This window comes from Rhinolophus hipposideros (assembly GCF_964194185.1).
Source record: "Rhinolophus hipposideros genome assembly, chromosome: 22".
In the NCBI taxonomy this organism is placed as follows: Eukaryota; Metazoa; Chordata; class Mammalia; order Chiroptera; family Rhinolophidae; genus Rhinolophus; species Rhinolophus hipposideros.
Genome location: NC_138068.1, coordinates 27,340,323 through 27,356,953, shown reverse-complemented (window position 1 = coordinate 27,356,953; position 16,631 = coordinate 27,340,323).

Genomic DNA, 16,631 nt, shown 5'->3' with positions numbered 1-16,631 from the left:
CTGACCAAAGTGTCCACTTGTATACTTGTATACATTCTTTTGGCATACCTGGTGTGTGTGTGTGTGTGTGTGTGTATGGAGAGAAAGAAAAGAAAACAAGCTCTCTGGCATCTCTTCTTATAAGGACACTAATCCTATTAAATCAGGGTCCCACCCTTAGGACCTCATTCAACTTTAATTACTTCCTTAGATACATAATATAGCCACACTGGGGGTTAGGGCTTCAACATATGAATTTTGAGGGACATAAATATTTAGACTATAACAGACTTTGCTATAACAAAAGCTCATTTTTGCAAATGAGAAAACCAAAACTGAAAGACTTCATGTCATATCATAAGTGGTAGAGTTCTTACTATAAAGCATGTCTCTTGGTTCTGAACCCCAGGGTCTTCTTGAACAATAAATATTCAAACCTCACACTTTGCGCATTTGGTACAGTTGCCCGTTTTCCATTCCCATGGTGGTGGTATGAATAAACATTATACAAGATCATTTAAAAATAAAGATCACATAAGTGGTGGCATGAACAAAGGGAAAGGTTTGAGGACTAAACATACATGCCCAGTAATCTCTAGTTTCATGATTTAAGGCACATTAATTAATCTCACTAAACTGTTCTCTCATCTGTAAATGGGAATATTAATACCTATCGCATAGGTTTGTGAGGTCTCTGAGGTCTAAGTAAGATTAGACTTGGTAGAGCACATAACACTTTTATGACCTCCTAATACTTGATAGTTGCTGTTATTTAGTCACTAATAAGACAACAACATGATTCCAAATATAAAAGCAAAATAGATTAGCATAGAAGTTGAAATTTTACTGCCTACTAGGTACCAATAGGTTACTAACTTCATTGTTTTTCATATTCAGCTGTAATGGGCAGAGAACTGGTAAACAGTACAATCCATCAGCAAATATCTATTTAACATTAATAACAACTACATGTATAGCACTGTACTAAACATTGAGAAATGGTCCCGCCTGTCTAGAATGTAAATATTTAGTTTGGGAGACAAGAAATGAGAATGCCAAAAAAATTAAAAAATTAAAAATAACATCAGGCATTAATAGTAAAAGCATATGAACAGCTGTTGTGTCTGTATCACTTACAAGCATTTGGGGATCTGCTTATTTCTTATCTGAGCAATATTACCAATTCCCCAGCCCCCATTCTATTGCTAGAAGTTCTAAAGCACTGAGGAGCTCATCCAAAGTAACACAGAAAAATTTTTCACTTTGGCCATTTCTATATTACTCACAATGTCTACAAAATCATCCCTAAAATGATAGAGCTGCAAGAATTTCAGAGCTATTCTAAGCCAATCTCATCATTAGGAAAACACGACTAAAGTAGGTAAATGATTCGGCCACTAAAGCAAAGATAGAAAATGATAGCATCAAATTTAGAACTAAAATCACCTTTTAGATCTCCATATTTTTTTTTAATTAGAGAAGAAAATAAAAAAACCACGGTTCCCATGACTTCAGTCTCATTCAGACTTATGATGATTCCCAAATACCATCAATGTCCTGTGAAAATGACTACAGAAGAGCATGGAATGCCATAGCAAAAGGGTGTTAGAAAGGACGTACAGCAGTTGAGCTTCTGAAAGTTGATTTTGGAGAGGATTCAAGGAAAAGGTTTTTTCTTTAGGTTGTATGCTGCAAGAAAGTGGGGTAACTAAATAAATCTTACTTAAGAGTGGGGAGGAATGAAGTAAGGCTAACTCTGTGATTGGTAAAGAAATAGTACCTCTTCCCACTTTTTAACTGGATTGTTTGTTTTTTTGTTGTCAATTTGTATAAGTTCTCTATATATGTTGAATATTAGCCCCTTATCAGAGGTATTGTTTGTAAATATCTTCTATTCAGATGGTTGCCTTTTTGTTTTTATGATGGTTTCTTTTGCTGTGCAGAAGCTTTTGAGTTTGATGTAGTCCCATTCATTTGTTTTTGCTTTTACTTCCCTTGCCATTGGGGTCAAGTTCACACTATTACCAGAGGGGCAGGGTGGTGGGCAGAGGATGAAGAGGGTAAAAAAACTCAACTATATGGTGACAGAAAGAGACTAGACAATGCAATATACAGATGATATATTACAGAATTGTACACCTGAAATTTATGTAACTCTGCTAACAATTGTCACTCCGATAAACTTTAAGAAGAATAAAGGAATTGTACACTTGAAACTTAAATAATGTCATTTACCAATATTACCCTAATACATTTATTTTTTTTTAAAGTAGCAGTAGTCACTCAAACTAACCAGAGTAGGTGACTGTCTTTTTTTGTGGTTGGAATGATGTTGTTTTGTCTGTGCTCTGGCATATTATGGAATGGTCTTCATTGAGCTTGCTCCATCAGAGTCCGAGAGTGGCTTTGTCTGATGTCTGAGTTCTGTAAAATTATTTATATTCAATAGGAGAATATCAAGGCCAAGTTATGAGTGCCAAGCCAGCTCTTGGCTGTCAGGGGCTGGTTGTCTCTGCCTCAATACATGTGTAGAAAAGGAAGAAAGGAAGGGAAAGAGGGAGAGAGGAAGGGAAAGAAGTTGCTTGAGTCTACTATATCTCATACATTTTATCTTATTTCATTTTCATTCTATAACTGAGGAAGTTCAGGTTGCAACAGGTTAGATTTTCTGAGGATTACACAGAAACTAGTAACAGAATGGTAGCAATTACTGCAGAAACTAGTAATTTCCCATTAACATTTTTTATGTCTATGAGTATACAAACCAGAGAAATGAGTTTAGTAGACAGGTCACATAAGCTTCTGAGCCTGGAAACTGTGTGGGTTTATCTGACTCTCTGCTGACAAGTATTTCTCAACATTTGTGTGCAAAATCCTCCAATCTGTTGGTCCAAAACTCACATATCATTGTTGATAGCCCCATATTTGGAATATTTCTCCACAGTCAACACTCACCATAAAAGGGAGCAATTGCACAAATAAATTAACACATCAGAGAATCTATAAAAAAGAAATCCATTCTAACTTTGGAACATGGATTTGTCACTGGAAATTTCAAATGATATTGGTCTTCCATTAATTTCAAAGAAAGTTGGAACAACAGGAACTCTCCAACACTCAGCAAAAGGAAGTAGTCTAGAGATATTACAACAGGAAGTCAGAAAGTATTAAAATTTTGCCACGGATAATCTACAAAGTGAATGAACAGCAGGTGGCTTAAAGTGAAGCTAAGAATGGAAAACCCCACACTCTTAGGTTTGTAAAGAAGCATTTGATAACTCAATATTTTGACATTATATCCACACTCAAAATATTGCAGACCATCCCATATTTACAGTGTCAAGGTGAAAATGGTGCACCTATTTAGATTGCATGCATTGTTTTAAGTTTCCAATGCCTAATAATAAATAATCAAAATAATCCACCATTGTTAACATTCTGAGGCTGATAAATAAATTAATAAACCTACATCCTATAATAAATCTATGGGAACACTGCTGCTCTACAGCAAAATTTATGGCAGAATATAAATGCCAAATTATACATATTATAATTTACTGTAGAATCTTAGTATAGTCATTGCGATGGGGGGAAAAAAAACATGTGTATTAATGACATTCTTTTTAGTCAAAAAAAATGAATTCTTTACTCAGGAACAATTAATAAAATGCTAGCATTTAATGACTTTAATTCAAAAGCTAATTTTGGTACTTTTTGTTTTTTAAAAATCACACCCAGCATTTTGGATTTGATGAACCTAAATCCAGACTCTTTCTATAAAATCAAACAGCCTCCCTGTAGTCAAACTAAACTCTTTATTTAAAAGAACATAGCAGATTTACTAAGACCTTTTCTTAAACCAATTCTAACGTACCCTCTAAGTTTTAGCAAGAATTCCAGCATTTCAGCTACAAAACAGAATCATTTTAAGAGTAGCTTCTTTTGTATTGGATGGTAATAATATCCTCTTTGCAGAATCTCACCACACACAATTTCAAAGGCAGAAAGAAAAAGGGAATACCTGAAAGGCTAATTACAGAGCTGGATAGATACATGATAAAGCATTAAAATAAATGAGATAGATGAATTATCAGAGGACAGAGCTGAAGACTGATGAACCATATTTAGTACACTAATCCCAAGTGTTTATTTTGCATTCTTCTGGCCTTTAAAGATGACAGGTTGTGATCAATTGCTTCCCTTGAAGGCTGGCTGCTTTCCTGCCCTAGCATTTAATTTCTGTTTGATGTTCTTCACTTTGTGTCAATGTATGAACTACTGTTAAGATATATAGCAGCGATTAAAATAATTCATCCATCTGCTTATAATTAAAGACCCAGTTAAATGTAATGACAACTTTATCTAGCAAGCTAGTTATCATCTAAAATGGGGGTTGCCCCTCCACAATTTCTCCAGCAGATCAATTATTATAGTTAGTGGTGGTTCAAACTGTTTCCTACAAAGGATGGAGATTTTAATCAATGACATCACTGGATAAGTGAAATGGGAGAAAATATAGAAATCTATTTTCCATATTAACAAAAACAGATCAAATATCTTGGTGACTTGCTCAAAAATTGGAGGAGAATGGTGGTCTTGAAATCAATAGTTTTAAGTTAATCATTCACAAAGATAAGAGGCCACTGAAAAAAGCAAGTCCCCTAAATTATTTTTTTAATATGAGACCAGCTTTATGGTAAGGTAATTGCTGAATATGTTGCTATTTTAGAAAAATAACGAATCTCTTAGAGTATTTTTTTAACTTATTGCCAACCTAAAGTAAACAGAACACTCTAGTTTTATTTTTAAATAAACTTTAGTCACCAAACTGTGGTGGGGGGGCAACTGAAATATTCACTCATATTCTCCACCACTCTGAAAATAAATAACTACTGATTCATGTTTTATTTAATAGTTTTTCTGCCTTTTCTTAACTAGATCTATATACACACACACACACACACACACACACAAATCTATTAAAAAATTGGAGTCATGTTGTCATATTTTGTTTTAAAAGTTACTTTTCTCACATAACAATACATTATAAATATTTTCATTATATTTAAAGGATTTTAAAAACCAGGCCAATAATATGGAAGCCAAAATCTGGTCTCAGATATCTTTTGATCATTCTCTGATACGTACAATTTGACAACGAAAAGAGCAGAAGACCAAAATGAAAATGCTATAAAAATATACCCCAAAGAGTATTTTGATTTTTTTCGTTATCATAATTGACCGTCATAAATTGCATAGAATTGCACACCAGTAAGTGGCTCATAAATGACCTCATTCAACTGACTTTGCCAAGTCACGTGAGCAAGCTGTTTTAGATTTTTAAATTTACTTTTCTATTTAAGATGATGCTTAAATGCATATCTTCTGGTGACCAAGAAATCCAAACTTGAGTAATTCACCAGAAAATATTCCAGTTTAATTTATCAAATGAATTAATAATATAAAGTTGCTTTATTTAGAAGAGTAACAGCTAAAAGTACTTACTATGAAACAATTATGCTAAAAATCACGTCTAATGTACTGCACCAAGTATAGCAATTAAGAAATGTGTACTGAAAATTGAAAATCTGCCTTATTTTTCCTTCCAAGTGTGTTCTATTAAAACATGGGGGCTAAATTAAGATGTCTCCAAGAATTTAGACATAACTACTCTTCTTTGGAGATAAATGTAAGAGCAGCATACCATGAGAGAGTGCAGAGTTCAATCAAGTTACCTAATTGGCTCTCAGGCCAACAGGCTAGACTATATCCAGGTGGAGTTCTTAATACATTCAAAGAATGAATCAATATGTCAATCAAAGTAGGGACTGATTAGACAGGGAAATTTATTGACAGTGTCCAGCAAAGCACAGTTCAGGAGACAGGAAAGTCTAGCCATTGGAGCTGGTGTGTGTCTAGTCCCAGTTGTAAACTTTCTCCTGGGATGGACATAGATGAAGTCAACAGACTTGGTTACATCTGGCCCTATTGACATGGCTACTCATTCTCTTTTCTGGAGGCATCAGACTACGTTGGCCCACTGCTGTAAATCATTTGTTCTTCCACCTCCCCTTGTTCTGATGAACGGTTCCCCAGACAACCTTCAAATTCCCAAGTCAGTTAGTTACAGAAAAAAAGAGGAAACTGACCTTTAAGTGTAACCATTTCTGATCTGCACAGCAGTGACTTCCTATGGCAAAGAGGGAAACCACATAGCTTGATGATAGGGAAAAAATGAGCTGATCATAAATCTCCATTATCCTGGTTCATGCGACAGCTCTATTTCTCACTGTGGATTAATAAATTATCATTCTTAACTTCATGAGTTTTCAGTAATAAAGAGTCAATGTCTTGAGGCCTGATGTTCTCTTTATAGATAAGATATCAGGTCATTCAGAGGCCCGAGCAGCCTCCCTTGGAGGCCTCTGACCTCACTTCAGTTTCTCTCATCTAATACTGGCACATGTAACTACACGTGGAGACCATCTGGCAACAAGAAGATGAGTGTCTTTTTGAGATGACAAACAGAACCAAGATTAGGGAATTTTAAGAGACCGGCAACGTTAAAATTGGAGCATTTTTATCACGTATTGAGGTATTCTCCTTTCCATTTACATGGTGGAGGGATACAAATGAGTTCATGATAAATTCTAGATTTTGAATTTTGTAAACTACTCATATGTAGTGAGAGTACCAGCAGGTTCTTCCATACTCTCAAATAAAGTTTGTACCTGACTCACACCACAGAGCTACTCAGGGCTCCACCCACGAAGCTGAAGTCTCCCCAGGAAACTAGCCCCCTGATGGCTGTGGACACCCTGAGGGAGAGTTGCTCCAGTTACATGGAGGAAATGGGAAGGCGAAGAAAACTGGTGCACTGTGTCAGGGCATTGCTGGGGACCCTGTTAAGAGTAGGTCAAGGACCCTCCTGAAGTGTGCAGAGACCTGAGCCTGAGACAAAGACAGCAATTATCCTGAGAGTTATTACAGCTAAGAAGCAGCAAAGCTGCCCCAGGCCATGCAAGATGCCCTGTGCCCTTTTGAGGGGAAAGGTAGTAGAATGAATTGATTGGTAAAAATGACACTTTGCTGCCCAAGTATCCTCTTTGTTCACATCCAAAAATACTAGCTCCAATATGAATGGGCAAGATTCAAAGGCTCCCCTGAGGACCATGGAACTCACTCTTTCTATCTACCAAAAACTGTCAGGCTTTATTCTTCAGCTTAGGTCTGTGAAGCCTATTAAAATGTAAATGTTCTAAAACTGGATTTGAACTTAAACTGGTATCTTCAATATGAACCTCAAGGGAAATGCAAGTCAGCAGTTAACCAGAGTGGAGTTTGATAAGCAGTAAAGAAAGGGCTTCCTGAGGGATAGGGAATTGCTCTCCCAAGGGGGAGTAGAAAGTAACCTCTAAGATCTCCAGACACCAGTCTTTCCTTCACAATGTTAATTAACACTTTATATACTTAACACTTTGATTTCAATTTCTGAAATAGCTTATAACAAGTGCGCCAGCAGTTCATTGCTTTACCTCTAATTAGGATTTTTCTACGATTTTCAATATAAATAATCCTCCTTGATTGTGCAATGAAGTATTTTGTTCCTGTTCTTCACGTAGTAGAATAAAATGCTAAGATATTTTGGAGTGGTTTCAGTTCATTGTAATTATTACTCACCCTAAAAGCTTAGAGAGGTACAGATGACAAGATGAAACTTGTTTCCACTTAAACTGAGCCAGGTTTAAACTAAAGTCCCCAAAGATGAAAGGCTAATACCTCAATGTCTCATTCAGTTTCAAAGACCAATATATGTTTAATCATTCTTTTTAATGTAAAAGCAACTTTTTAAAAAACATAATTTTAAACTGTTGGCAAAGTGATAAATGTACATAAAAAAGGAGGCGCACTTTTGTTGCCCAAATCAATCATTTCAACAAGTACAAAAATACCAATCCAGTAGAAAAGTGGAACTTTCCCATCAGCGTTTTCGACATAATAGATTTTGCCTCCTTCCCCACCTCATACCAAGCTAAGTTTTACTTCATTTTCCTAAGTGGTCCCTAATAATACCAAGTACATCAGAAGTTACAAAAAAAGATAATAAATTTTAACCCATTATAAACCCTGTTTTGAGTAGGCTTTGAATGACAGTGTATTCTATATTTTTGATAATGCTAAACTGAAGTCTGGCTATTGTCCAGAGCTGGGAGAAACAATGGGCACACGCATGAGTTATGTTTCTGTTTATATTCCCTCCCCAAAGCTATGATTTAAGCAGGGAGTTCTGCCTTAATCACAGACACTCAGTAAATGAAAGTTGCTTATATTTCTCAAGCAAGTTTGAATCTTTTTGGTTTGGCAGAAAGTCAAGCTTACCAAATATTTTTACATAGAACCATCTCCAATCAAAGAAAAGGCATAATTAGACAATGAAATAAAGGTCTATGCAAATGCATCAAGAACATCTGGGTAATTTGTTAATTAGTTGATATTTTAATCCTCCAGTTATAACATAGATTTTTTTTGTAGTAAACATTGTATACCTAGTACACATCATATTGTACTACCGCATATAATATTGATTTTTGTAGACAAATAATAAAGATTGCATACTCTTATAGTCTTTTATCACTGAAAAACTATAATGTTAAGGAAATACCTCAACAAGCTGTCTTCATTATGTTTCTTCTCTAGAAAAGAGAAATGTTATAAAATTTCTCTTCCAAAATCAGACCAAACAGTACTAGATAGGTTTGGATAAGTTTTCAGATAAACATCTAGATCTGAATCTCTGAATTTAATTTCAACCATTTTTATGAGCCTGTTGATACATTTAGATACTCAAATAACATACGGCCTCCTGACACCTAAATACAAGATATATGGATGCAGAAAATGAGGAGAAAAAATCACCAAGAAGTGACATAGTTCATACCAGAAACTGATCCGCAATTAGGAAGTTGAAGATGGTTTATATACTTAAAGACCGGATGATTAGAAATTGAGTGTACGCTTTATTTATGCACATTCATTAGCATTTCCCAAATAACATAAACTTTACATTCCAAGTTAGAAAGGCAGCTACATAAGGAGACTTTTGATTCTCAAGAAGAGATTTAAAAATTGATTTTGACCCTAGCCATAGAATCAATGCAACACTGTACTAGATTATTCTTAAAGCCACTGAAACCGGCCTATGGCCAGTTGTAAAATATGGACTAGGGTTGGCCAATTTAGATGCAAATGAAATGCAATGACAGCTTTTCTCGAGATCCAAGATGGTAAATGGAGTATCACTGAAGACTCCCTCAGGGCTGGCTCCATGGTCACATGGCATGTGCAGTCACACAGGGTCCCACTGGCAGAAGAGCCCTGCACTTAGTTTAATGCTCCGATATCACCATCATGAAATTCATAATAATTGTATCTTTGAACTTGTGTTTTGTAAGTGAAGTCTGATGGAACAACGGAGCACGCATATGAACAGGAGAAGTAGGTCTAGCAGCTATGCACGGGCACACAGGATGAATCCCATGAGTAGAGCAGGCAAGCAGCATACTGCACAGTTGGCCTGGCCTCCTGGAGCACAAGTGCATGCCTGGGCAGTCTGAGATCCTGCAGGGCCCTAAGGGGCAGCCGGGCTGGGACCTGAACCCAGATTGGTGGTGGCAATGGTGGCCGTAGCAACAGAAGCAGTGGTGCAGAGGTCATGGTCCCAAAAGAGAGGAGGGACTCTGCAGGGAGCAGCAAGGGGACCCTCAGTGGGAAGCCAACTCGCTGGCCTGAGGCATCTGAGCAAATAATACCTCTCCAGCTTGAGGACCAGGCAGGAATTGCCAGTTCTTCGGCAGTAAACTTGGTCAATAAACCATTACCGAAAAAGCACACATGGACATTATGCAATAAAGTACATCACGGAGTTATTCTATCTGTAAGCAATTTCGTTAATTTTGAAAATAGCTGCAATGTTGCAACACAAACATCCATAGGGTTTGAACTAGAAATTAAATGTAAAGATTGCCACAGTCGATGGAAAAGAATACTATTTTCATAGGACGCTTCAGACAACAATTGTTTAACAAGGAAGACAATTTTCTAATTAATTTTTCCTTGAAATTGAAGGTACAGTGATAAAATTCACTAAAAGGAAGTTCCAATTTTGGAACTCTTTTTTCTGGAATGGCCATCAGAGCTGTCGTCATATTACCTTTGATGTCCTGAATGTCATCAAAATGTCTTTTCAATATTTCCTTTATCTTTGGGGAAAGAAAGAAGTCATTGGGGAACCTTGAACAACACAGGTTTGAACTGTGCAGGTCCACTTATACGCGGATTTTTTCTTTTTTCTTTTTTTTTCCTGTTATTTTATTTTTATATTTTTAAGATTTTATTGGGGAAGGGGAACAGGACTTTATTGGGGAACAGTGTGCACTTCCAGGCTCTTTTTTCAAGTCAAGTTGTTGTCCTTTCAATCCTAGTTGTGGAGGGTGCCATTCAGCTTCAAGCTGTTGTCTTTCAGTCTCAGTTGTGGAGGGCGCAGCTCAGCTCCAGGTCCAGTTGCCTGTTGCTAGTTGCAGGGGGCACAGCCCACTATCCCCTGGAACCCGCAACCTTGTGGTTGAGAGGATGCGCTCTAACCAACTGAGCCATCTGGGAGCTCAGCGGCAGCTAAGCTCAAGGTGCTGTGTTCAATCTTAGTTGCAGGGGGCGCTGCCCACCATCCCTTGCAGGACTCTAGGAGCCCAACCGGCAACCCTGTGGCTGAGAGCCCACTGGCCCATGTGGGAATCGAACCGGCAGCCTTCAGAGTCAGGAGCATGGAGCTCCAACCACCTGAGCCACCGAGCCGGCCCACCTACTTAGACCCCTAAAGCTGTGGTTATTAAATGTATTTCTCAAAATGTAACTTTGGGATGAACAGAGACTACTCATATTCATGGATAGCACAGAAGCATAACAGGTGCTATTACCATTGGCAACAAAGAGATGACAGAAAGAATTTGCTCCACAAGTTGCTAATCAAAGACACAAACAAATGCAAATGTAAGAATTTTAGATGTTGATACACAGAAGCAAAATCCATGGGATCCTTGGGAAGAAACCAAGGGGTGGCCACGAAGTGATTAAATCTTTTTAAACTCTGCACAGTCATAAAGCATTTTGAAACTCTAAGTTTCAGGTGTTCCAACAGATAATAATATATCTTTAACGACCAACTAAGTTACTTTGCTATAAAAAATAAAATAAAGAGATTTTTTTAAATCTTTAAAATAGCTCTCCTTTTTTGAAAGTTTTCTAAGCTAAAAGCAAATGTCACAGATAAGAAAAAAATAAATAAAAACTAATTTCTATATATAAATTGATGCTAAACTTTGTTGGTGCTTTGAATAGCGACCCACAAATAGATGCACTACGTGCTTAAGTAGAATTTCTCATCCTTTAAGGAATTTTGCGAGTCTGCTTTTTTTAAAAAATAGCATTTTAACCACTAATTGATTAAAAATTACTCTGCAATTTTAATCGTAACTAGAAATGTCACTACTGATCCTCCTGTAGTAAACTTGTGTTTCCATAGCCAGCAAAATCTAAAATTGGAAAAAAGATGAAGTGTATATAATTCCTCTCAAACTTCAAAAGAGAAAGCCTAGACCATTTTTTAAACTGAATTGTTTCTCATTTCCTTGAAACAGATTCATTTTCCTTTAATGCAAAAATTGGTAGGATGTGGATATGATAACACTTTTGTCTAGCAAAATGAAACCCAGAACAAATTGTAAGCAAAAGAAAACCCTCAGAAGAGCACCTACTGGCCCAATGATTGACTTATTATACGAGGTCAGACAATTTAGGTTGTGCACTCATTTTAGAAAAAGTGCTACACACCTCATTGCTGAATATCACTACAGTCACCTTTGAAGTGCTCCCCTTGGGAAGCTATGCACCAACACCAGCGCCTAGTCCACCCTTCAAAGCAATTTTGGAACTCTTTTTTCTGGAATGACCATCAGAGTTCTCGTCGTATTACCCTTGATGTCCTGAATGTCATCAAAATGTCTTCCTTTCAATATTTCCTTTATCTTCGAGTAAAGAAAGAAGTCACTGGGGGTCAGATCAGGTGAGTAGGGAGGGTGTTCCAATACAGTAATTTGTTTACTGGCTAAAAACTCCCTCACAGACAGTGCCATGTGAGCTGGTACATTGTCGTGATGCAAGAGCCATGAATTGTTGGCGAAAACTTCAGGTCGTCTAACTTTTTCATGCAGCCTTTTCAGCACTTCCAAATAGTCAACTTTGTTAACTGCTTGTCTAGTTGGTACAAATCATAATGAATAATCCCTCTGGTATCAAAAAAGGTTAGCAACATCATAGCAACAAGTTCGCGAATTTAATTATAAGACCTCATAGTACTTCTCTCAAATTTTCAAAATCATAAGTTTCACCCAATTGAGAAGAAAAACAACTAAGAAATCATTATGATAGGGCTTGTTGTTTGTTTGTTTGTTCGTTTGACAGTACTCATGTGTAATGCCCAGGCTATTTGATAATTTTCTTAAAGCCGACTCAACTAAGAAGCTGCTTAAAATAGACATTTCATTCAGAAAGCCCCAAAATTAATTAGCTGACCCAAAATCCTAAGTTAAGCTTTTTACCTTAAAATCATATCAAAGTAACCTACTATTTTCAATGTAAATGCTTTCTGATATAAAAAGGAAGCATTTAATTAAATTTGTCCTATATCATTAAGGATGCACAAAAACATGTACTCCAGCTCTCAGAAGCACAATAATAGAGTCAACCTTAAATAAAAATAACTGGGCATCAGTTTCCTTCCTATGTTAAACCATCACAGAAATACCAAATGAGTCAGGGAAATGAATGTCAAGAAACGATTTCACTATGCCCCTTACCTTCAGGCAGGTAAACAATGCAACCACCCAGGATAGGATATTTACACTGTCAGCCCCATGCAACCACATCCTGCAGGCTCTTCCCTGTGTCCATCCAAAATCCATCCATCTTTAATTCAGACCCTGCTGTTCTACCTTCTCTTGGGAGGTCTCTCAAAAGCCTAAAATTGTGCTTAGACAAATAAATTATTATAAATTCAAGTAATTAATACTGTTCAATACTCTGTTCAACTTACTGTCATAGGAGAATATGTAATAACATAGAAAAGCAATCATAATATAATGTTAGTGGCAAAGCAGGTTAAAAATTAGCAGACCCCCAAAATTCTGTTTTTCATATTACATGATGGATATATGTGACACAGTATGTCAGATACATGATTTCTGTAGAAAAAGAATATGGAAAATATAAAATAAATGCTAACAGTGAATATCTCTGAATGAATATATTATAGATGGTTTTTATTTTCTCCTTTTAGCATTTCTGCATTTTCTGAAATGTCTGCAATAAACTTGTTACTTTAGAAATTAAAGAAAAAAATCTAAAGCATAGAACAAGTCACTAAGTACCAGAAAGAGGTGCCTTTATTTGTTTTTGAAACCGAAGAAGTTCTAAAGGAAGCAAAGGTATTTTTTTATATTTTAGGATGATACAAACTCCAGCAAATCCAACACTAATTAATATTACATGTAATCCTGGTCTAAGAGGATTTGCAAATACCAACTCTAATAGTACCCACTTTTTAAAAATTCCTTACATTGGCATTATCTATAGCATAACCACATAATTTGTCATCCATAATTGAGAGAAGGTGCTATCCAGAATTACATTGGGACATAAGCGTAAACAGGAGTGTCCCAAGCAAATCGATATGCATGGTCACCCTAGCTATCAATAATAGCTGTTGGGGCAAAGAGCTACATCTTCACTGGTAATGTTAAATATTTCCTTTTGGAAAAATTAGGAAGCACTTTTTAAAATGCCACACATACATTTCTTGAATCTCAGTAGGAGACTGACTTTTGAGAAAACTAAGAGAAATAATAACATCCTAATTATAAACATTTGCTTCCATAGAAAAGATGAGTTTGTTTGTTTTCCAAAAAGCAGAAAAGAAAGTCCATGCAGTGAGGGTACCGATATCCAAACAAGATGAAACAAGGTGCACATCCAAAACTGGGAAGCCCATAGCTAAGGGCAAAAGAGGGAGATCCCCATAAAAAGAGAAAGGGTAAGAATCAAACAGAAATATCCTGCTGCCAGTAGACGCTGCCAAACTGGAAAGGAAATCCCAGAGCAGGTTATTTATTCAAAAGGATGGTAAGCTATGAGTCAGAATTCCTGAGTTTTGATAAGACAAATTTTCCACTTTTCTGTGAGCGAGTTAACAGCCAAGGGCCCAGTGTAGAGAAGTTAGCATGTTGAGCAATTTCTCTTCCAGGTTATTAGCCTCCTGGAGGGTTCCCTTCTCCTACGTCTCTTCCTACAGGGTCACTTCTCAATTAACTTTACCTGCCCGCAACCTAGTTACCCCAGAGCTACCTCATATGCTATATTGATTAATTTACAGATGCTTAATTCTGCTCAATGTCATACTCTTTTGAATTTTTCATGGGAGCCATCTATATCTTAATTCAAAGGGATTCATGAACTAAAGTCAGAAAGTGAATGGGAGCTCTCTGGATGTTCCTCCAAATTACTGGTTCCCTTTTCCCTTCCCAGGATAAGCAGGCTATAAAAAGAAGGCTCAAAGCCGGCGGCGGCGGCTGGCGGTAAACTGCAGCTCTAAAGACACAGGGAGATATAGAACACGCAGAACAGCGGGGAGACTCGTGGAGGAATTTGCCTGAAGGTGTGCGCGGATTACAAGCAGGGGAGGAGGCGGGACAGCGAAGTGGAAGCGCGCCCCCCCACCCCCACCCACGCGGAGCCGAGGCCGGCGGCGCCGGGACTACGGAACGCAGACTCCTGGAAGCGGAGCACAGGCCGTGCAGCGTTGCTGCGCGGCTCCCAGGTCGGACGGAGGCTCGTGGAAGGTTTGCTTTGAGGTGCACTAGGTGGGCGAGCGGGGTGGAGGAGCGTGCTCACAGAAAAAGTGGAGGGCAGCACCCGGGGCTCTAGAGTCCCACGGGAGCCCAGGGTGTGGCGGAGAGCGTAGGGTCCAGGAGGTGAGCTCTTTCCCTGCGTCCCACAGTTGATCGCTCCCGCCGGGGCGGGCAGCTCGTGGGCCCTAGGGCAGACAAAGAACTGAGACGCCACACCTGGGCCCCTCACCACGCTTTTCGAATCCTCCCCCCGCCCTTCCAGAGACTCAAACTACCCCTAACTGAGAAACAGTGTCAGATTACAGAGGGGCGTCTGCGCTCAGGCGCTGGGAAGATTGGCAGCCGGCTCTGACCATCGGAAGAGGCTGGGAGGAGGGGATTTTCGCTGGACGAGGAGAGAGGAGACTCCCACACCCCCAGCCACCACCTTTTCAGGCCTGCGGGAGGAGTGTGAGTGGCTGGCCTGGGAGGGAGGAGACCCCTCCATCCCCAGGCCCCACCCTTTCTGGCTGGCCTGCGGCGGGGCAAGGGCAACCGCGGAAGCAATCCCTGAGTTCAGCAGTAAGCGGCAGTCGCAGCTCCCGGCTTTCAGCAGCTTAGAGATCTCCCGCCCGCCCCCTCCCACTCATCCTTGGAAGGAGGGCCCTAAGACTCAGGAGTACTGGGCACAGGGCTGTTGGAGCTACTCTCAGCGTGCATTTGTGCAGGAAAGGACAGAAACTGCATGGTCTCTCTGAAAACTGTCATCCAGACCCCTCAGCCCCTCGCATTTAAATCTACACTCCCAAATTCACTCTGGGCACCAGGTGACTAGCGATGCCTGCGCACTAGGCAGGGAACTCTTTGGCACAGCGGAGGACAACCTGGAGATCACCTGGTGGGCTTAAGCCAAGACTGGTGCTGCTTTCTGTTTTGCTTTGCTTGGTGGTCTTTATTTTTATTTATTTTTTTATTTTTATTTTTTATTTTTATTTTTTTTATTTTATTTTATTTTTTTTTCTTTCTTTCTCTTCTTTTTTTTTTCTTTTTTCTGCTTGTTGTGATTTGCTTTGTTCTGTCTTTATTTCTTTGATATCTTTGCCTATGTAGAGTGGGGATTGTCGGTTGTATTTTATTTGTGAATGTACTTGATTTGTTTTCTTTGTTGTTGTTGTTGTTGTTGTACTTGCTAACTTTATTTGTGCTGAAACTGCCCTACCAGGGCCCAGCTTAAGAGGCACAAGATTCAACATATCCAGAAGCCAACTCTGGACCAAACCAGAGTACTACCGGGTTTGACCTACAAGTCACCCACGGAAGGAGGGCCCTAAGACTCAGGAGTACTGGGCACAGGGCTGGTGGAGCTACTCTCAGTGTGCATTTGTGCAGGAAAGAACAGAAACTGCATGGTCTCTCTGAAAACTGTCATCCAGATCCCTCAGCCCCTCGCATTTAAATCTACACTCCCAAATTCACTCTGGGCACCAGGTGACTAGCGCTGCCTGTGCACTAGGCAGGGAACTCTTTGGCACAGCGGAGGACAACCCGGAGATTACCTGGTGGGCTTAAGCCAAGACTGGTGCTGCTTTCTGTTTTGCTTTGCTTGGTGATTTTTGTTTGTTTGTTTGTTTGTTTGTTTGTTTTGTTTTGCTTTTTTGTTTTTTTGCTTTTGTTTTTGTTTTGTTTTGTGTTGTTTTGCTTTGTTCTTCTCTTTTT